We start from the raw sequence: 24,033 nt of genomic DNA, 5'->3' as shown, positions 1-24,033 counted from the left end.
AAGGTTGGCGGACAGGCCAAGAACCCCGGCGGGAAGGAGAAAAAACATGAAACCTCTTCCACGGGCGGGATGAGGTTTCATGCAGGCTTTAAAAATTTCTAAAATTATGGACATGTCCCAACTCATGGGACACTGTCAAATGAGGGGACATGTAAGGGAAATTCTATTTTTCTATTTTTGTCTTTTTTACATTTACAGACGATCTCCCTGAGGCAGCACTTAGCCTCGGAGAAATGAGTGAGCTCTTTCATGGCCTCCGATCGGGGGTGCCTGTATGTGCCTGCCCATCAACATCCCTCCCTAATGAGCCCACTGTCTCTGAGTTTGATATTTAACAAAAGGTTGCTGAGATGGGGAAAATTTTCTGCATGTCGGCACGGAGTTACCTCAGGGAGATTAAGCACATAATAAAAGTTTAGAAATAATAAAGTTAAAAATTACTTAAACATGTCCTCTCATGTGACAGTGACACATGAGCTGGGACATGTTTATGAATTGTGCAAAAATTAATTAATAATTTTATAGAACGTTAAGGAAACCTCATTTTGCCTGTGGATGAGGCTTTCCGAAAAACGCAAAGGCTGCTTGGGCTCTTTGCCTGCCCGCCAACCTTAAGGTTGGATGGGCAGCACTGTTAATTATCTAAATTACTTCTCTAATGGTTTTAATAGACCTTTGACAGTTTGGTGGGCACACAGCCACCTCCGGCGCATGCCCGCTGAACAAAAGATCTAAATGATGCGCGATGATGTTGGGACACAAGCCTGACGTCATCTCACTTCATTTTGCATAACCCCGCACACCGACGTCAAAATTCTGATGCATAATCATAAGTAGATGGTAATGGCCACTAGTCATCTCCCATTGTGTGGCAATGGCTTTGAACATCAAATCATTCTGGGTGGACAAAAAATATATTGATAATGTGGTCACCTGATTGAATCCTCAGAAAGCAAATCTAATGACCCCAAGAACCAGGAAGAAACCAGTCGGTCTGCAAACTACATGGCCAGAAACAGCAGCAACAAAACTGGAGATTGCAACATTATAAGGTCTCCTGGCCTGCTCCTTTTCAAGTCCACTAGTGCAAAAACTTGAATCCCTGACAAAAAGACTACAAGGAAGAAACTTAGTGATCTGCTGAAAATCCATCTTTTCGGGGGTATCCTGCAATAATCCAATAATACAATCCAGCTATTGAACCCATCTAGAATACCTTTCAGGAGCGTAAACTCCTTCTTCACCAAGCCTGCAATGCAAGCATTTTCCTAAGATGAGCCAATCACATGAATTACAAACTATTCTTTTGTTTACAACTTGTAAAAACATACTGTTCTCTTTGATTGTATTTTTTCTGTGTCTGTGTATGAGTGACATAGTGTTAGACTTTCGGGCTGATCGCGTGAATAAATAATCTACTTTATTTAAATCCACAAAAGCTTGCTGCTGAGTACTTAAATCGACTACATACTTGGGGGTTAAGAGACACACACACCTTCCTTTTCAAAAATGCACTGATTACAGGCAATAAGGGAAGGAAATTAGGGCTTCAGCTGTCTCTCACCCTTGTCCACAATCGCAATAATAGCTATTTTCCTTAAAAAAACATTAAATCTTAACTGATGGACAACCAGAACAACCGTGCTGATGGATCCACCTGTCCCTCATCCCTTTCTCCCAACTGACACAGCTAAGAAATTCAACTATACTTCTAGGTCTGACAGGAATGTCAGTTGAGCGTGGCAATTGAACAAGATCTTCTTTATTGATCATCCCACGCTACAACGAGACAGGAACTACAGATGCTGATCCTAAAGCACTTACATAGCCTCAGTTGCTCAAAGCATTTCTGAAACAAATACTTGGTGGATTTCCTTGACATATATTTAAGATACGCAGTAGAAATGCCCATTCATTTTAAATTATTGGAACACTGCTTTCTAAAGTGTAAATCAAGGAATATTACCATGAAGTGCCTAGTGTCATCATATCACCAACTCCATTTACCAGTTTTGAACTTTACATACAGAATACAAAAACATAGAAAGGCATATAGCATGGAAAGGATTTTTGATCCATCAATCACATTGTTTCAGAATAATTTGCAGTTGTATAAAGCCTTATCATCTTTGCAGGTTGCCCAAAAATGCTTCATATTTAACAAATTACTTTTTGAAATGCAATCACTGTTACATAAGCAAACAAGGTTGCCAATTTACACAAGGTAAGATCTTATAAGCTTCAAAGCAGATGAATAACTAGTTGATCTGAATTTGGTGTTTTTAGTTGAGGAGAAATGTTAGCTAGGACACTGGCAGAACTCCATTTGTTTCTTATCTTTTGTGTTACCCAAATAAGCAGAGAGGGTCTTATTTTAAGGATTTCTCCAAAGGACAGCAGCTCCACCACAATGTATTTGAATGATGAGATATTTCACCAGAATAGTAGAATACAAGCCTTCAGAGGTTATGCTCTTAGGCTACTTAGAAAGTAAGAGCCTGGCCACGTTTAGAATTTTAATGCCTGTTTCTGGTCATCACACTTCAAGAAAGTACAGGTATGAAGACGAATAGAGAATCATAAACTCCAAAGTCCAGAAATAAGGTGGTTCAGGGGGCCCCATCTAACTGTATAAAATACTAAATGCTGTATGGATAACGTACACCCAGAAGATAACCTAAGTCCCTGAAGCTGTACCAGATGAGTGAAGTTCTTCATTCAAAGAGTTCTAGCTATTTGAAATAGCCCACAAAACCCATGAGATAAAAATATAACATTGGGGTCTTTTAAAAAGCCGTTGAGTGGTGAAAAGGAGGGATGAGTTTCATAGGTCAAAAGACCATTTCTCTTTGACTTTTCTTATGCTCTTATACAGAGGTAATGAAAAGATGAAAGGGGCAAAGGGACAAAAGAGGCAACATAGGGTGACACATTCATTGTAATTAGTCATTCAAATAGAAGAATTACATTCTTAACAAAACAAGCATCATTCAAGCAAAGGTTAAACTTACAGCATGATTCTCGGCAAGAGTCCAAACCGTAGTATGGTGATGCTGACTGCTTCATTTAGGCTATGCTCCCAGTAGGAATGTTCAAAGCTTTCATTTTTAGCTTCAGCTTTTTTGTTGCGTATGAATATTGCTTAGAGGCATACGCAATCTCCTTGCATGCTAACATGGGATGGGCTGTTAAAACTAACATAACTATGTTACGTATGTTGGTGTAATCTCTTTGGTGTTGAATTACAATGTGTGAATATTACTGTATGAATTCTTCAAACATACATATCTAAATTGTTTGCTATTTTAAAAGGGAGATTAATACAATTAAAGTAAATGTAAATGTGTTAGCTACTTTATTTAAATAGTGGACAAACAATGGGATAGAATTGTGTCAAACATTTGATGCTTGTGGCCAGGATTTTTCCTATGGCTGGCAGGCTGGGCGGGAGCAGGCGGGGGTGGGCATGGAGTCAATTGCCACCCACGATCGGCTTTGTGCCGCCATTTTACACGGGTGGGCCAATTAAGGCCTGCCCAGCATAAATTGCGGCTCCCGAGATCAGCGGGAAAGGGCAGGTAGTGGCGGGGGGCCAATGACCATCAGGTCCAATGGCGACCCAACGGCCTGTTCAAAAATGGCACAGGCAGCTGTCCCAGGCTGCCACTGATGTCTGTCAGGTGCATAATGGATAACGTCCTCAGGGAGCAGGTCAGGCCGGAGGGCAGGTCAGCGGGGCAGCCGGCCCCAAGTTTCTTGGATAATTGCCTCGCTGCTCTCCTCGAGGAGGTGGCAGCACCCCACAAGATCCTGGTGCCAAGGGACGGGAGGAAGAGGCCCCCTATATGACAAAACATGCCTGGGAGGAGGTGGCAGAAAGCATCAGCTCCCATGATGTAGTGAGACGCACCTGGGTGCAGTGCCGCAAGTGGTTTAACGACCTCTTGTGATTGGAGAGAGTGAGTACCGTGTTGGCATGGGTTACTTGGCACAGGAGTTAGGTTGCCAACCCCCTCATTCCCGGCCCCCACCCCCACTCCTCCTAAATCTGGCCCTCCACATCCCCCATCGCAGAATTTTCTTTTTGTATTCATTCATTCACAGGATGTGGCTTTTGCTGGGTGGGCCAGCATTTATTGCCCATCCCTAGTTGCCCCTTAGAAGGTGATGATGAGCTGCCTTCTGGATCCACTGCATGTGGTGCAGGAACACCCATAGTGCTGTTGGGGAGGGGGAGCGAGTTCCAGGATTTGGACCCAGAGACAGTGAAGGAGTGGCAAAACATTTCCAAGTCAGGATGCTGAGTGACTTGGAGGGGAACCTCCAGGTGATGGTGTTCCCATCTATCTGCTGCCCTTGTCCTTCTAGGTGGTGGCATTCGTGGGTTTGGAAGGTCTTAGAGTATGAGTGGCAAATGTGATGGAAGCAGCCTCTGGGCAAGGGGGTCAGCCCTGGCTGCTTGGAATGAGTGTATGGCGGCTCCAGGGTAACGAATCAGATGAGCCCTGCAAGGTTTTCCTCAGGTGGGGTTGGCCAGGCTGCAATGGTAATGCAGGTACAGGGTGGACTAATCAATGCTCCTCTGTCCTTTCAGGAGAAGACAGCTCACAATAATGCAGAGCGGCTGCGGACTGGCGGGAGGCAGCCCCACCTTCTCATCATGACCAGATACGAGCAGGAGGCACTGGAGTTGGAGAGGCGCCATGCGGCCAGGTCAACCGGCCACAGTGAGGTTGGGGTACCACTAGGAGATAAGAGTACCATGCACTGAGGTCACAATATCTATCAATGCAAACATTCCACTGTTGACTGTATATTGATTTAAGCATCCAACATGGGATCCCCATCGATAATGGAAAGACGAGCGCATCCTGATCCGGGTGCCAGGCATGCGCATTAACAGTGTAACGACTTCAACTAATCAAATGTCCTTGTTCTTCCTTCCAGCCTCACCAGAGCACACCTACACTCAGGACGCAGAAGGACCGCCGCTGACCCTGAGGGCACAGAAGGCATTAATGCACCAGCGTCACACCCTCTCAGCCAGGCAGGCACCAACACAGATGCCAGTACCTCGGTGGAAATAAGTATCTCGGTGCATAGCGGTGAGGACACTTCACACTCACTTGAGGTGCAGATGGAGACAGAGTGTGCCCAGGGCACTGGCAGTCGGAGGAATGCTGGGGGCCAGGGACACGCTCAGTCTGTGGCTGATGATGTGCCTCTTGAGCTGTCTCTGAGGCAGCAGATGCTGAAGTCCAGCAGGTGTGCGGGAGGATCTGGTGGAGATACATAAAGGAATGCATTCTGTGGTCTCCGTGATGGAGGACTGCATGCGGTGCATGAGCAATGCAATGACCCTCATGGCCGAGTGCAATGCCTCCTCCATGGATGGAGTGGTGACTTTCATGAAGAGGCTCCATCAGGGCTTTAAATGAATGAACAATCAGGGCTTCCACGGGATGCACTCAGACCTGCAAGCCCTCACAGCGGCAATGACCTCAGGTGATCAGTGTTAGTGTGGGAGATGGACTGGGCACCCAGTATCCCAGCCAGGTGCCCATCCATCAATGGTGAGCAGGGAGGTCCAAAGTGACCTCATGTTGGCGCACAAGCTGTGCTATCATCTCTGCAGGTTCCTCTCAGGGTTCTCCAGATGACAGCAGCAGCAACTCCACCCCTCTGTCAGTGACCGTGGCATCTGATGAGGCTGGGACGACTGGGGAGATGCCAGCTGTGCCACTGGCTGCTCCCTCTCAGTCGAGGCCAGCACAGGATCCATGGGCCAGAGGACGCCCCCCCTAAAGTCATCAAGGCCAACAGGACAGCAGAGTGAGCAGAAACAAAAACAAAAATAGCTGGAAAAACTCAGCAGGTCTGACAGCATCTGCGGAGAGGAACGCAGTTAACGTTTCAAGTCTGTATGACTCTTCATCAGAACTTTATTATAGCAGAGTGAGCAGGCTGTCTCCAATGCCAGTGCCAGCGAGGGGGGAGCACGTAGATGTAGCACTTGCAAGCATAAGCATAAATCACCTTAGGCAAAACACAGGCTTATCACTAGTGGTTTTCTTTTGCCCCACTTTTAAATTGGTGTGTGTTCAACACTTTTTAATGTACAAAAACAAAAAAAACTGCGGATGCTGGAAATCCAAAACAAAAACAGAATTACCTGGAAAAACTCAGCAGGTCTGGCAGCATCGGCGGAGAAGAAAAGAGTTGACGTTTCGAGTCCTCATGACCCTTCGACAGAACTTGCGTTCGAGTCCAAGAAAGAGTTGAAATATAAGCTGGTTTAAGGTGTGTGTGTGGGGGGCAGAGAGATAGAGAGACAGAGAGGTGGAGGGGGGGTGGTGTGGTTGTAGGGACAAACAAGCAGTGATAGAAGCAGATCATCAAAAGATGTCAACGACAATAGTACAATAGAACACATAGGTGTTAAAATTAAAGTTGGTGATATTATCTAAACGAATGTGCTAATTAAGAATGGATGGTAGGGCACTCAAGGTATAGCTCTAGTGGGGTTTTTTTTATATATAATGGAAATAGGTGGGAAAAGGAAAATCTTTATAATTTATTGGAAAAAAAAATGGGAAGGGGGAAACAGAAAGGGGGTGGGGATGGGGGAGGGAGCTTACGACCTAAAGTTTTGAATTCAATATTCAGTCCGGAAGGCTGTAAAGTCCCTAGTCGGAAGATGAGGTGTTGTTCCTCCAGTTTGCGTTGGGCTTCACTGGAACAATGCAGCAAGCCAAGGACAGACATGTGGGCAAGAGAGCAGGGTGGAGTGTTGAAATGGCAAGCGACAGGGAGGTTTGGGTCATTCTTGCGGACAGACCGCAGGTGTTCTGCAAAGCGGTCGCCCAGTTTACGTTTGGTCTCTCCAATGTAGAGGAGACCACATTGGGAGCAACGGATGCAGTAGACTAAGTTGGGGGAAATGCAAGTGAAATGCTGCTTCACTTGAAAGGAGTGTTTGGGTCCTTGGACGGTGAGGAGAGAGGAAGTGAAGGGGCAGGTGTTGCATCTTTTGCGTGGGCATGGGGTGGTGACATAGGAGGGGGTTGAGGAGTAGGGGGTGATGGAGGAGTGGACCAGGGTGTCCCGGAGGGAGCGATCCCTACGGAATGCCGATAAGGGGGGTGAAGGGAAGATGTGTTTGGTGGTGGCATCATGCTGGAGTTGCCCCAGCTATGCCTGTCTCTTTATGGGGTATGTGGAACATTCCTTGTTGCAGTCCTACTCCGGCCCCCTTCCACAACTCTTTCTCCGGTACATTGATGATTACTTCGGTGCTGCTTCATGCTCTCGTCAGGACTTGGGAAAATTTATTAATTTTGCTTCCAATCTCTACCCCTCCATCATTTTCACGTGGTCCATCTCTGACACTTCCCTTCCCTTCCTTGACCTCTCTGTCTCAATCTCTGGTGATAGACTGTCCACCAATATCCATTACAAACCCACAGACTCCCACAGCTATCTCGACTACAGCTCCTCACACCCCGCTTCCTGTAAGGACTCCATCCCATTCTCTCAGTTCGTTCGCCTCCGTCGCATCTGTTCCAATGATGCTACATTCAAAAACAGTTCCTCTGACATGTCCTCCTTCTTCCTTAACCGAGGTTTTCCACCCACAGTCGTTGACAGGGCCCTCAACTGTGTCTGGCCCATCTCCCACGCATCCGCCCTCACGCCTTCTCCTCCCTCCCAGAAACATGATAGGGTCCCCCTTGTCCTCACTTATCACCCCACCAGCCTCCGCATTCAAAGGATCATCCTCCGCCATTTCCGCCAACTCCAGCATGATGCCACCACCAAACACATCTTCCCTTCACCCCACTTATCGGCATTCCGTAGGGATCGCTCCCTCCGGGACACCCTGGTCCACTCCTCCATCACCCCCTACTCCTCAACCCCCTCCTATGTCACCACCCCATGCCCACGCAAAAGATGCAACACCTGCCCCTTCACTTCCTCTCTCCTCACCGTCCAAGGACCCAAACACTCCTTTCAAGTGAAGAAGCATTTCACTTGCATTTCCCCCAACTTAGTCTACTGCATTCGTTGCTCCCAATGTGGTCTCCTCTACACTGGAGAGACCAAACGTAAACTGGGCGACCGCTTTGCAGAACACCTGCGGTCTGTCCGCAAGAATGACCCAAACCTCCCTGTCGCTTGCCATTTCAACACTCCACCCTGCTCTCTTGCCCACATGTCTGTCCTTGGCTTGCTGCATTGTTCCAGTGAAGCCCAACGCAAACTGGAGGAACAACACCTCATCTTCTGACTAGGGACTTTACAGCCTTCCGGACTGAATATTGAATTCAATAACTTTAGGTCATAAGCTCCCTCCCCCATCCCCACCCCCTTTCTGTTTCCAACTTCCCTTTTTTTTTCCAATAAATTATAAAGATTTTCCTTTTCCCACCTATTTCCATTATATAAAAAAAAACCCCACTAGAGCTATACCTTGAGTGCCCTACCATCCATTCTTAATTAGCACATTCGTTTAGATAATATCACCAACTTTAATTTTAACACCTATGTGTTCTATTGTACTATTGTTGTTGACATCTTTTGATGATCTGCTTCTATCACTGCTTGTTTGTCCCTACAACCACACCACCCCCCCTCCACCTCTCTGTCTCTCTATCTCTCCGCCCCCCAAAACACACACCTTAAACCAGCTTATATTTCAACTCTTTCTTGGACTCGAACGCAAGTTCTGTCGAAGGGTCATGAGGACTCGAAACGTCAACTCTTTTCTTCTCCGCCGATGCTGCCAGACCTGCTGAGTTTTTCCAGGTAATTCTGTTTTTGTTACCTTTTAATGTACTTTGATTTCTATATGCCAAGTTGCCAATCATTAAATGTTTTGATTCTCAACAAACCTCTGGGTGCTTTATTAGTTCTGCAGGTGAAGAGGAACCCATGATTTTATGAATGACTTGTTTGTGATTGAGCTTTATTGAAATGGCACATAGTGCATGTTGTTGACCAAGCAAATATTGCTCTCAGGTATTGAGTATGGAGCCAACCACCCTGGCATGTGTTGGTGGTTCATCTTTTAGGCTAGCTGAAGGAGCGTTGGATCAAAGCCTCCCGGGTGGCCCTGCCTCCCTGAAGGTTCCCAGATCGACGTCTATCCCCCCAGCGTTCTCCTGAGCGACTCGTCCTTGGACTCACTACTAGATTTCTCATCTGCAGCCAGAGCATCTGCGTCTACAGCTTCTTCCTCCACTGCAGCCCCCCTTTCCAGCACCAGATTGTGGAGAGTGTAGCATGCAACCACAATCAGTGGCACACAATCTGGGGGTATTGCAGTGCACCCCCTGAACAGTCCAGGTGTCGGAAGCACATCTTGAGGAGACCGATAGTTCTCTCTACTATTGCCCTTGTGGAGGCATGGCTCCTGTTGTACTGCTGCTCGGCCTCTGTTCTTGGATGGTGGAGGGGCGTCATAAGCCACCTTTTGAGGGGACAGCCCTTGTCACCCAGCAGCCATTCATCCAGCCAAGCTGGAGCACTGAAGAGCCTCGGCACCTGGAAGTGTCTCAGGATGTATGCGTCATGGGAGCTGCCTGGGTACCTTGCACAGACTTGTGGAATTGGCATCCTATGGTCACACACTATCTGAACGTTCATGGAGTGGAATCCCTTCCTGTTGATGAACACACCTGGCTCACCCGCTGGCGCCTTGATGGCCACATGTGTGAAACCAATTGCACCCTGGATGCGGGGGAACTCAACAATTGCGGCAAAGCCTCTAGCTTGTTCTGCCTGGCTGGCCTCATCCGAGTAGTAGTGAATGAAAGTCAATGCACGCCTGAACAGAGCGTCTGTCAAAGCTTGACACGACTGCGGACAGCTGATTGGGAGACTGCACAAAAATCACCCACCAATCCTTGGAAAGAGCCAGAGGCATAGAAGTTGAGAGCAACCGTGACCTTTAGCACCACCGGCATTGGGTGTCTACCCACACAGTTGGAGCTGATCTCAGGTCCGATCATCTGACAGATGGAAATCACGGTCTCCCCTGAGAGGTGGAGCCTCCTTCAGCACTGCACCTCAAACATATTGAGGCAGCTGCATCGCCGCCTGTAAAACCTGGCAACAAGATAGTGGCATCTTCTGCAGCCCCTTCTGCCTTGAACTTCCTGTTGACCCTGCGCCCCTTGTGCCTGTGCCTGTCCTCCCACACGTGGCTCCCCAGAGGCTGAATATGGACTCCTAGCCTCCTCCCCCTTCTGGCCCTCTCTTTCTCCTCAGAGGAGGTGCCTCCAGCAGAGAGCACAATCCCCATTCCCAGGGTAAAGGAAGGCTGTCTTGATACCTGGAAGGCTCCAAATGTTATGATTCCTCCAGAGTCCTGAACTAAAGCCTGTTATTCCTGTAAAAGCAGTTCTGAAGTGAAATGAAGTTGTCCTGTTCACACAAGCAAGTAGCTGTAAGTAATAAACTAAAGTTCTAACAATTCATATTAGCGAGCCCACTTACCCCTCTTATCCCATCCGTGGATGAGGTTTTTTAAAATGTGGTCTACCCGCCTGTCTGTTGCGCCCGTGCGATGCATTGAAAATCGCATGGGTTGCGAAAAATCGTCTTCAGTTGCTGCCTCAAGACCCTTAACTGGCCCATTAATTAATGGTGGACGCGCCTCAGAACTCATAGCACCCGCCTTCCAAAATATCGCGATGGTGCGTGGTGACGTCAGGACGCATGCCTGATGTCATCGTGTGTCACTTTACGTGTCAGCGTGTCGGGCTTGCCCCCGCATGCTAACCGGAAAATTTCTGCCCACATCTACAAAGTTTTAACTTTAAGACCCCTGTGTAATGTATACATTTCATCCTATAAAATATCAGGCAGCAAATTAATTGAATGAGGAATTTTTTAGCCCTTTTAAGATAATTTTGAAGAAAAATTGGCTGAGCTCAACTCAGGTTGAAGGATAATTTATAAACACTGATGGTCAAAAATTCATCACACCCTCAAAGCAACTTTCTGTGTGTGCATACATTTAACATCTTGTAAAATCTCTATGATTGTGATAGCATGCATAACTGAAGCCAGAAAGGAAGTTTATTTCTTGAAATGCATGCGTCAATTTTCGTAGGCAGGGTAGTTAGATATTTTTTGGTGAAATGAGAGAAGAGTTGCGTAAATGGTAATGATCTGCACAATCAATACCTGTTTGACTGGAGGCTTTTTTCTCTTTTTCCCACTGGAACTGTCTTTAGAAAAATTGACCTTTGACCAAATATTTTTGTTCTGACAGAAAATCTGTGTATGATTTTTATCAGTATGTTATAAATAAGTGATGCAGAGATACAGTTTGGCGTGATTTATGGCAATATATAATTTCTTGAGAACAAATGGAAAAGTACATTAGCAAAATTTGGGACGCTGAGATTGTTAGTTTTGAACCTTCTAAATCACAAGTTTTAAAATAGATTTTATGATTCTCCTACCCAAAGGTACTTACTGTTGATTAGGGACTATTCTGCTGGAGCCATAAACTTTGCTTTACTTCATTCAAGCAGCAATTTTCATGAGAGATATCACAGCTGAGCCCAATTATATCCCTACTGAACATCCAAATGCAATTTCCAGCAGGGCTCTGCCAGAAAATTAGGAACAGGAATCGTTCCTAATTTTTCTTTTTCACTGCCTGGAGACACCAGGCAAACTTTAACATATACATTTCTAAAATCCCACCACTGGGCACTCGTGTTGATATGGATATTTTCTTGGGTCTGCGCCAAGCACACAGAAGGGGGCATAGTGGAGATTGAAGAATCTAGTGGATCAGAGTACACATTTCTAAAGAAATCAGCCTGATTTTCCTTCATTCGTTTAAATGTGGGAACAAAGGCAGGGGTTCCTTTACAAACTGCCCTATTTTCCAGAATGTGCCAAACTCACCTAATCCAGTGGACTGGGGAATGGGTGCAGGAAAATTTTCTCCCATCTCATGCTTTTTCTTGGAAATTTTAAATGTTAAATAAGTCATGAACGTTTTATACACATTGTCTGCAAGAAAAGTGAACCCACAATAGCATTTCCAAAGATGAAGGTGCAAGTGATTAGTGCTAAAAAGATCCCTAAAAATAGGCGCTGCATGGTAGCCCCCATGCTGTGCAGAACAAATCTGCACAACTCCCTGACCAAAAATAAGTCACCACTCTACAACTAATATTCACAAAAACTACATCTTCCAAAATTAGAAGCTGCAAACTTCTTTGGGAGACTCAACTTGATCTTCTAAATAGAAAATTCCATGCCATGCCATGACATCATACCACATAGCACAGTTACATCAAACTACATCAGAGCACAGCATTAAAAGTGGTAGAAATGGTAAAATAGGAGCCAGGGCAAAAATCTGATTCATTGTTGATAAAAGTATCTAACACAATTTTGCACTTTATTTCAACAGTCACAATCAGCTGGATTTTTGCTGCAGACTTTGGGATCCCAACATCGGGACCAAATGGGATCCCAGCAGTCAGATCGGCAGAGCAATCTTCTGGGAGATGGCCTCCTAACTGTTCGCCTCTGAGTTTGCCATCCAAATAAGGGTTCTCAATCCAGCAGGCTCAATCAGAGGTCTGGCACCCCCACCAAGAGAGTTGGTCATTGCTGAAGCAGGTTAGGGCTTTACGTGAAGATACCCATGCTGTCTTGCACATCAGTGGACAAATAATCACGATCTAGACCAGTAGGTCAATCAGAATGGAAGGGAAATGCCTCCGCTGAATTGGTCTTGGCCACATATTGTGGCTTTTCATGAATGCAGACCTCTGTTTGAGGCAAGGAGCCTTTGGTTCCGATAGCCCCCTAGCCTGCTGCAGGGAAGTGGCATCCAAGGAGTTGGCAGATCCATTCTCAGCCAAACGCTTGCAATACCGCAAAATCACCCCTAATTGTGGCCTTAACTACAGTAATTGGCAGTTCGCCTTCACCGAGCAGGCAGCCAATCTTCTTTCCACCTTGCACATGGGAATGTTCCCTGGTGGCAGGAGTGCATTGGGGAACCATCCCGATCTAATTCCCTCTATTTTCCCAACTACCCCAAATCCAGCTGATATTTGCACTTTGGATGTGTACTTTGATTACAATGCACTAAAGCTTCAAGTCAAACTCAGGCTGAAATATGTTTCAAAACAATGCTCATTGTATCTTTGATTTTTTAAAAATCTAAAATTGAAAAATCATTATCATAAACAGAACATTGCCTCTAAAAATAAAGTGACTCATTGTATGATCACTATGTAAATAATTAACTATTGCAGCTCTAATTAGGGCTAGAAATTTTGCCTGAGGAGTGACTGAATATATTATGGGATATCAGCATTCTAATAACTTCGATTTCTAGTTTCATTATTTCCCAGGCAAAAAAAAATAATTTGTCAGCATGCTACTGACAAAATATTAAATATTAATGTCTGAGTGTTACTATGTTATTAAAATGAATCTAACAAATCAAAGTTATATCTGTAAGATATAAGAAATATGAAAAGGTGGAACACAAGATCTAAAACTCAAGCTTGAGTCTAGTTAAATCTTAATAAAAATGATTCACCTGGGATAATGGAAACTATGACCCTAATAGCAAAGCGACTGTAGTTTAATGGGACTACACAATGCTAAAGATGTATCTCAGTCTCTCCATTAGGAACATTAATCTGTTCAAAGATACCCAAAGCCTGCTGATAGCTTCCTAGCCTAAGGAACTTTTCTGTCATCACTCGTGAGAAACAGGTACCACAACTCCAGGAATTAGGCTACTGATACCTGAGGATTATAATTCATCAGAGAAACAATCTGACAACTTGTTTGTTTGTGTGTGTGTGTATGCGTACCACATGGGGAAGGGCAGTGAGTCACTTGTTTTCATGTAGGGCACACAGGTCCCAAGATCAGTGGCACTGGCCATCATTAACTAATGTATCTTCTCAAATTTAAACCTAAACAAATTAAGGTATTGGCTAATGGTGACAGATTTGGTGCTCTGAGGAGCAAAGGGAATTGGGTGTTGTCATGTCCCAGTATATTCTGAACTGCAAACTATTTTTTAAATTTTAAAACTGTCAACAAAAGGCTGCAAAAAGATGGCCGCCCAAGGATCTCCTGGCTTCTTTTGTGGATTGAAATGGCTCCCCTGTATCAAAGGGGAACAAAAGGAGCTTTTAAGGCATCTGTGGCATCAATGCTCTTTCCTGAAATTAATGCAAAAGGGTAATTTCAAATTCAATGGGTCATTCAAACACAAAGACACTGGCTATCTCAAACTTCCAATGTGTGAAGTCTAAAGGATGCATAATCACCCTAACCATCCACATTATTTGGAAAAGGACTTTGGACTTGAAAAAGGTCACACCATGAGATAGCCATACTTTCTGTTTGTTTTACAAACAGGGCTGCTCAACAGATAGAGTTCCATTCTGAAGAAGAATCATGCGGACTTGAGATGTTAACTCTGTCTTTCTCTGACAGATGCTGTCAGGCCTCCTGAATTTTTCCAGCAATTTTTGTTTTTGTTTCAGATTTCCAACATCCACAGTATTTTGCTTTTATCTTAGAGTTCCACCAATATCCAACAAACCCACCAAAAATCATCCAAGCAGCCAAGGTAATAAATAGCAATACTCAGAGAAAGGTGGAGGGGCGTGTTAGTGGAGTGGTGAAAAAGGCATATGGGACACTTGCCTTTATCAATCGAGGCATAGATTACAAAAGTAGGGAGGTCATGTTGGAGTTGTATAGAATCTTGATGAGGCCACAGCTGGAGTACTGTGCAGAGTTCTGGTCACCACATTATAGGAAGGATGTGATTGCACTGGAGGGGGTGCAGAGGAATTCACAAGGATGTTGTCTGGGATGGAACATTTAAGTTATGAGGAGAGGTTGGATAGACTTGGGTTGTTTTCATTGGAGCAGAGAAGACTGAGGGGCGACCTGATTGAGGTGTATGAGCGGCATGGACAGGGTGGATAGGAAGCAGCTGTTCCCCTTAGTTAAAGGGTCAATCACAAGGGGGCATAAGTTCAAGGTGCGGGCAGGAGGTTTAGGGGGGATGTGAGGAAAAACTTTTTTACCCAAAGGGTGGTGACGGTCTGGAATGCGCTGCCAGGGAGGGTGGTGGAGGCGGGTTGCCTCACATCCTTTAAAACGTACCTGGATGAGCACTTGGCACGTCATTGCCTTCAAGGCTATGGGCCAAGTGCTGGTAAATGGGAGCAGGTAGGTAGGTCAGGTGTTTCTCATGTGTTGGTGCAGACTCAACGGGCCGAAGAGCCTCTTCTGCACTGTGATTCTTTGATACTGTGAATGGGAGAAGGACTTTTTTTTATTCATTCATGGGATGTGCGCTTCACTGGCTAGGCCAGTATTTATTGCCCATCCCTAGTTGCCCTTGAGAAGGTGGTGGTGAGCTGCCTTCTTGAACTGCTGCACTAGGTACACACACGGCGCTGTTAGGAAGGGAGTTCCAGGATTTTAACCCAGTGACAGTGAAGGAATGGCGATATATTTCCAAAACAGGATGGTGAGTGAATTGGAGGGGAACTTCTAGGTGGTGGTTTTGCCATTTAACTGCTACCCTTGTCCTTCTAGGTGGTAGTGGTCATGGGTTTGGAAGGTGCTGTCAGTGAATTGGGCATTGGTGAATTCCTGCAGTGCATCTTGTAGATGGTACACACTGCTGCTACTGTACATCGGTGGTGGTGGAAGTGAATGTTTGTGGATGTGGTGCCAATCAAGTGGGTTGCTTTTTCCTGGTGTCAAACTTCTTGGGTGCTGTGGGAGCTGCACTCATCCAGGCAAGTGGGGAGTGTTCCATCACAGTCCTGACTTGTGCCTGGTAGATGGTGGACAGGCTTTGGGGAGTCAGGAAATGGGTTACTCGTCACATTATTCCTAGCCTCTGACCTTCTCTTGTAGCTACAGAATTTATATGGCTAGTCCAGTTCAGTTTCTGGTCAATGGTAACCCCCAGGTGTTTGGTAGTGGGGGATTCAGTGATGGTAATGCCATTGAACATCAAGGGGCAATGGTAGGATTATCTCTTGTTGATGGTCATTGCCTGTCACTTGTGTGGTGCGAATGTTACTTGCCACTTGTCAGCCCAAGCCTGGATATTGTCCAGGGCTTGCTGCATTTGGACATAGGCTGCTTCAGTATCTGAGGAGTCACAAATGGTGCTGTACATTGTGCAATCATCAGCGAACATTCCCACTTCTGAATTTATGGTGGGAGGAAGGTCATTGATGAAGCAGCTGAAGATAGTTGGGCCAAGGACACTACCCTGAGGAACTTCTGCAGTGATGTCCTGAAGCTGAGAAGACTGACCTCCAACAACCACAACCATCTTCCTTTGTGCTAGTTATGACTCCAACCAATGGAGAGTTTTCCCCTTGATTCCCATTGACTCCAGGTTTGCTAGGGCTCCTTGAAGCCACATTCAGTCAAATGCTGCCTTGATGTCAGGGGCAATCACTCTCACCTCACTTTTGGAGTTCAGCTCCTTCGTCCATGTTTGAACCAAGGCTGCAATGAGATCAGGAGCTGAGTGGTCCTGGTAGAACCCAAACTGAGCATCAGTGAGCAGGTTATTGCTAAGCAAGTGCCACTCGATAGCACTGTTGATGACCCCTTCATCATTTTACTGATGATTGAGAGTAGACTAATGGGATGGTAATTAGCTGTGTTGGATTTGTCTTGCTTTTTGTGTACAGGACATACTTGGACAATTTTCCACATAGCCAGCTGGATGTCAGTGTTATAGCTGTACTGGAACAGCTTGGCTAGGGGTGCGACAAGTTCTGGAGCACACTTTACAGTACTGTTGACAGAATATTGTTAGGGCCCATAGCCTTTACAGTATCCAGTGCATTTAGCCGTTTATTGATATCACATGGAGTGAATCAAATTGGCTAAAGACTGGCATCTGTGATGCTGGGGACTTCCAGAGGAGGCCGAGATGCACCATCCACTAAGCACTTCTGCTTCAGCCTTATCTTTTGCACTGATGTGCTGGGCTCCTCCATCATTGAGGATGGAGATAATTATGGAACCTCCTCCTCCAGTGAGATGTTTAATTGTCCACCACCATTCACACCTGGATGTGGCAGGACTGCAGAGCTTAGATCTGATCCATTGGCTGTGGGATCGCTTAGCTCTGTCTATCACTTGTTGCTTAGGCTGTTTGGCAGGCAAGTAGTCCTGTGTTATAGCTTCACCAGGTTGACACCTCATTTTAAGGTATGCCTGGCGCTGCTCCTGGCATGCCCTCCTGCACTCTTCATTGAACCAGGGTTGATCTCCTGGCTTGATGGTAACATAGAAACATAGAAACATAAAAAATAGGAGCAGGAGTAGGCCATTTGGCCCTTGGAGCCTGCTCTGTCATTCATTATGATCATGGCTGATCATCCAACTCATTAGCCTGCTCCCAATTTCTCCCCATATTCTTTGATCCCTTTGGCCCCAAGAGCTATATCTAGCTCCTTCTTAAAAACGTACAATGTTTTGGCCTCAACAACTTTCTGTGGTAATGAATTCCACAGGCTCTCCATTCCCTGGGTGAAAAAAGTTCTCATCTCAGTCTGAAAAAAACTCTCCTCATCTCAGTCCTAAATGGTCTACCCCATATCCTCAAACTGTGACCCCTGGTTCTGAACTCCCCCCACCATCGGGAACATCCTTCCTGCATCTACCCTGTATAATCCTGTTACAATCTTACAAGTTTCAATGAGATCCCCCCTCATTCTTCTGAACTCCAGCGAATATAATCCTAACCAACTCAATCTCTCCTCATATGTCAGTCCCCCATTCCAGGAATCAGTCTGGTAAACTCCCTCTATAGCAAGAACATCCTTCCTCAGATAAGGAGACCAAAACTGCACACAATATTCCAGGTGTGGTCTCATCAAGGCCCTGTATAATTGCAGCAAAACATCCTTGCTCCTGAACTCGAATCCTCTCACTATGAAGGTCAACATGCCATTTGCCTTCTTTACTGCCTGCTGCACCTGCATGCTTACCTTCAGCGACTGGTGTACGAGGACACCCAGGTCTCGTTGCACATTCCCCTCTCTCAATTTATAGCCATTCAGATAATAATCTGCCTTCCTGTTTTTGCTACCTCACACTTATCCACATTATATTGCATCTGCCATGCATTTGTCTGCTCACTTAGCTTGTCAACTGGTGATGGTAGAGTTGGGGATATGCCGGGCCATGAGGTTACAGATTGTGTTTGAGTATAATTCTGCAACTGCTGATAGCCCACAGCACCTCATAGACCAGTCTTGAGTTGCTTGATTTGTTTGAAATCTATCCCATTTAGCATGGTGGTAGTGCCACACAACACGATGGAGGGTATCTTAAATTTGAAGCTAGGACTTCATCTCCACAATGACTGTGCGGTGATCATTCCTACTGATACTGTCATGGACAGATGCATCTGCAGCAGTTACGTTGGTGAGGATAAGGTCAAGTATGTTTTTCCCTTTTGTTGGATCCCTCACCACCTGCTGCAGTCCCAGTCTAGCAGCTATGTCCTTTAGAACTCGGCCAGCTCAGTCAGTGAGGCTACCGAGCCGCTCTTGGTGGTGTACATTGAAGTCCCCCACCCAGAGTACATTCTGCGCACTCACCACCCTCAGTGCTTCCTCCGGGTGGTGTTCAACATGGAGGAGCACTGATTCATCAGCTGAGGGAGGGCACTACGTGGTAATCAGCAGGAGGTTTCCTCGCCCATGTTTGACCTGATGCCATGAGACTTCACGGTGTCCGGAGTCGATGTTGAGGACTCCCAGGGCAATTCCCTCCCGACTGTATACCACTGTGCCGTCACCTCGGCTGGGTCTGTCCTTCTGGTGGGACAGGAGATACCCAGGGATGGTGATGGTGTTGTCTGGGACATTATCTGTCAGGTGTGATTCCATGAGGATTACTATGTCAGGCTGTTGCTTGACTGGTCTGTGAGGCAGCTCTCCCAATTTTGGCACTAGCCACCAGATGTTACTAAGGAGCACTTTGCAGGGTCAACAGGGTTGAGATTGCTGTTGTTGTTTCCAGTGCCTAGGTCGATGCCGGGCAGTCTGCCCAGTTTCATTCCTTTTTTGTGATTTTGTAGTGGTTTGTTACAACCGAGTAGCTTGCTAGGCCATTTCAGAGGGCATTTAAGAGTCAACCACATTGCTCTGGATCTGGAGTCACATGTAGGCCAGACCAGGTAAGGACGACCAATTTCCTTCCCTAAAGGACATGAGTGAACCAGATGGGTTTTTACAACAATTGGCAATGGTTCCATGGTCATCATTAGATTTTTAATTTCAGATTTTTATTGAATTCAAATTCCACCATCAACTGTGGTGGGATTCTAACCCGGGTTCCCAGAGCATTACTGTCAGTCTCTGGGTCACCAGTCCAACGACAATACCACTATGCCCAACCTGTTCCAACTTCAAGTTCACCTGAGAACCAATCTTCTGGAAATTCAACTACAAGAAACTCTCAGCTTACTGAAAATCCTTTGCATTACAAGACCTTCGCTTCAACTAAAGCATAAATTTTATCTAAGAAACTACAGGGCCAGAATCTTTGGGTCAGCGAGCGGGGGGCAGGCCCCACTTGCTGATGCGTAAAATGACATGCGGTAACATCGGGCGTGCGTCCTGACGTCACCGCGCATCATTCAGATTGTCAGTTCAGCAGGTGTGCACCAGAGTTGGCTGTGCACCCGCCGAACTGTCAAAGGCCTATTAAGGCCATTTAAATACCAATTAAAAAATTAACTGAGGTTGGTGGACAGGCGAAGAGCCCAGGTGGCCTTCGCATTTATCATGAAACCTCATCCACAGACGGGATGAAGTTTCATGAAGGTTTTTAAACTTTAATAAAAATTTTTAATAAAATTCATATACATGTCCCAGCTCATGTGACACTGTCACATGAGGGGACATGGCTTAATTTTTTTTTTCCTTTATTTAATTTTTTAAGAAACAAACTAATCCCGCTGAGGAAGCTCTGTGCCTCTGGAAGATTTCTGCGCTCTTTTGCATGCATGCATGCATGCACAAAAGAATGCAGGCCCCGACTCAGCCTACTCCCCCCGCCCGCACAGGGGGCGCTCAATGCTTCCTGATGCATGTCATGCTGAGTGGGTCTTAATTGGCTGGCCCACGTAAAATGGCAGCACTCAGCCAATCGTGAGCAGCGATCAACTGCACACCAGCTCCTGCCCAACCTCCCTGGCAGGGAGAAAATTTTCCCCCAGGTCTTCCACAAAAGTCGCAATTGTATTGCTTTACCTTCAACTGTGTCTAATCTTTGTCTGTGTGATGGTATGTGTTAGGTGTGTTAGTGGGACGTCACATTTTAAACAGCCAGGACAAGTGTATGATAATAAATAACCTTCTTTGTTTTAGAGCTCACAACTTACTGCTGGAATTAACTAATTGGGACAATCACTCTGAGGACAAGAAAATACACATCCCTTACATACAGATATATTGATCATGAGCAGTAAAAAGGAGCACATAAATTTTGTCCATGGTAGTCTCCACAAATCACTAAAAGCTAGTGCACGAGTGTCATGAAGAGATTAATGTCTATAATGTTATTGGAAATTATATCTTTAAAATAGAGTTTAGTGGCGTCTGTCCATATGTGTGTTTCAATTGGATTAAAGCCAGCTAGTCTCGGTGCTTTGATGTATGGAAATAAGTAGGTTTGAATTGGTAATTAGATGAATATGGGGAAGTTTAGAAACATGGGTGTTAATAGGGCAATTTGCATTTTTAAATAAAGCATTCAAAAGAATGGGTGAAATCTTGTACCTAGCTAGTAGATGCCAAGCGATGTGTTTATATTACTAACAGGATTAGTGGGATGATAATGTTATTGTTAGAAGATGTGATATTAAAAACCTAGTTATACAATGGAAAATATATATTCAAAGGAAAAACTAGGTATAAGCAGAAAGGAGTTTGTGTGTGTAAGGCAGGGGCATTTAAGATCTAACCAGATCTTAACTCTGTGCACCTCAACTGTGTCTGTAAGGAAGCTCATTTTGAATAGGTAAGGTCAAATGTGCTTTGCCTGGGTTTTTTTTAATCTATGAGTTTTACTGTTGTGTGCCCTACATGAAAACAAGTGACTCACTACCTTTCCGCATGTGGTGCACACACACACACTTACACACAGACACACATAATGAGGGTGTAATTGAGAGCCAGATTAATTAGGGGATTGTTGTTATTATTATAGTAGCAATTTTGTAGACAATGGTATGTGCTTACAATATTTCTTGTATTAATAAATGTTTAATTTAGTTTTATGAAAAACCTCTTGAGACTCAGTGGTCTTATTACTACTGAATTGAAAGCATGCATCTTGAAACATACAAATTGCAAAAATGGATTATGACAGTTGTTTCAAGTTTCTGTCTAGGGTTTGAGTAGCTCAGCCTTTACTATCAGCTGTGTCATAATAACGAGTACAAAATGTAATTAAAGAAGTTAAGAGAATATAATGGAGGATAGCCTTTACTTGAAGCAGCTTGTAATTAAAAAAGTGAGGTAGTGATGCTTGCGTTATACAGAACATAGTTTAGACCCCATCAGGAGTATTGGATTCAGTTTTGGGCCCGAACGCTTGGAAACATCTACTGAACTTGGAAGAGGTATAGTACAGGTTCACCAGAATGATGGTAAAGGATTTAAAGCATTACATTATGAGGAAAGGTTGTATTCCAATTAGTCTATACTGTTGACAGGTACTCTAATTGAGGTGCTTAAATGATGAGATTGGTATAATGAAACTATTTCTTCTGTTGGAGCAATTTAGAACAAGAGGACATAATCTTAAAATTAGAGGTAGGCCATTTGGAAGTGAAATTTGGAAGCACTTAGGCACACAATCTGTAGTGGAAATCTCACTCCACAAAAGATTGTGAATGCTGGATAAATAGAAATTTTCAAGACTGAGATTAATCGATTTTTGTTGACTAAGGGTATCAAGGTATACGGAACAAAGATATGCAATTAGATTTGAAGTACAGGTCAGAACAGGCTCAAGGGGACTCAGTGACGCACTCTTGTTCCTAAGAGTAATTCTTATTTTGAATGAATAAAATAGATTTTAATTCAGAATCAACAGGCAATTAGGTAAACAAAACTCTTCAAATCAAATGTGAGCCTTAAAGTAGACTTTCTTCATGAAGGATGGGGAGTGATGAAGAAAGAAAATTAAGCATCCCCCATGTTTCAGTTTTTCCTTATAATCAAACCTTCAATTATTCCTAAAACTGGGAGTGCAGAATTTGATAAGGGTTAATATTGAAAATATCAGCTTATTGTATAAGGGAGCATTTAGATGTTTGTACATTGATTAAGGAACTAGAAGCATTATGCAATATACCATTCTTTTAGGCTCTTTGACCACGTTGCTATGATTTGGCATTTGCCTCTGGTACCCCATAGAAGCTCTGGTTATCTCTCCCTCTCCCTATGAATCAAACTACACTGATTATTTACATAAGCAAATTGATTCTGTACAACTTATAATTCCAGCAAAACCAATAAATGCCACTAGAGCACAATGGTTCCATACAGTCTCAGTTAATAATTTGGCTAAAGTTGCTGATAGATATAAGGAACCGAATGGAAGAGAGCACTTTGAATAGGGATGATTGAAAACGGCTGCTGATTGGTGAGATTGATTGCTGAGAACTGGTTGAAGGCGAGATGATTGTGTGAAAAATACTTTTCGAAATGACCATATAGATTTACTGAGGTTATTCATCCTAATTCAAAAATTAAGGGCGGAATTTTACAGCCACGACACAGCGGGGGCGGGGCTGGAAACTGCGGTGAGCCGGTCAAAACTCCATTGACTTCAGCAGGGTCAGAAGATCCCGCTGATGAGAGGGGACTTAAAGCTGTGCCTCTGGATTACTAGAAGCTTTCCAAAGTATGAAATTTAGAACATTAATTAATTTAATTAATTAAAAATTCTTATCCGAGCCAATAACATTCCCTCTTAATTAATGTTATGAGTAAATTATTCCAAGCTTTTGTTCTCAGGTAGTTTACATGCTAAGTCCACATTTTATTCGATGAGTAATTCCTACAAGTTTCCAATTTTACAAATAAAAAGCGAAATTGAAAAATACAGAACTGTGACCCCTTCATACTCTATCCAGTCCAACAAATCTCTATGCTGTCTGAGTATAGCTTCAAATGTAATCAAAATGGAAATGAGTCTAGGAGAAGATTATGACTCCTACCTTGCTCCAAATGACATTAATAACAGCAATAGAAGGAACAAAGTGATTGAAGCGCACTGTATAAAAATTGCTAGTTAGGATCTAGAATTTCACGGCCAGAAATATATTTGAGGCAACATAGTGCTAATTCAAAAAAATTCATAGACTAAGAAGAAATGAAGCGTGAACATTTTTTTTAATCATCTGGATCAAAATGCATTCTCTTGTCCTTTCCAAATTACAGGGAATAAAGAGAGGCTTTACTAAAAGCTTTTAAAATATTGCAAGGACAATAGGATGGATATTAAAAATTAGAATTAAAATTGCAAATTAAATATGATGGCGGGATGGGGGTGCTGTGGGGTGGCATATGGAGATAAGTCATGTCCAGGATCAAAACTTTTGTCCAAATCATTAATTGTTTTGATAGTATGGAAACTAATGATTTGGTACAACGACCTCAGTTATAAGTGTAATGAGTGTTAAAGGGGTATGTGCATGTGGGTGTAAATACACACGTGTATGTTTATATATGTCGGTGTGTACATTTGCAAGTGTATGCATGTTTATATAAATGAGCACTTCATCACTTGACTCCACTGTATTAATGAAGAACTTGGTTAATTCCACCAGATTCACAAAGAACATGGTATGTTTAAATCAACTGAGATTTTTATATTATATAATCAATCATTTATTGTACTTGGGAACAATTTACAGCAACCAGTACCCTTAATATGGTCCATTCTAAAATT

The sequence above is a fragment of the Carcharodon carcharias genome, chromosome 18, assembly GCF_017639515.1.
Source record: "Carcharodon carcharias isolate sCarCar2 chromosome 18, sCarCar2.pri, whole genome shotgun sequence".
In the NCBI taxonomy this organism is placed as follows: Eukaryota; Metazoa; Chordata; class Chondrichthyes; order Lamniformes; family Lamnidae; genus Carcharodon; species Carcharodon carcharias.
The sequence above is the reverse complement of the archived record's forward strand: the minus strand, read 5'-3'. Positions refer to the sequence as shown.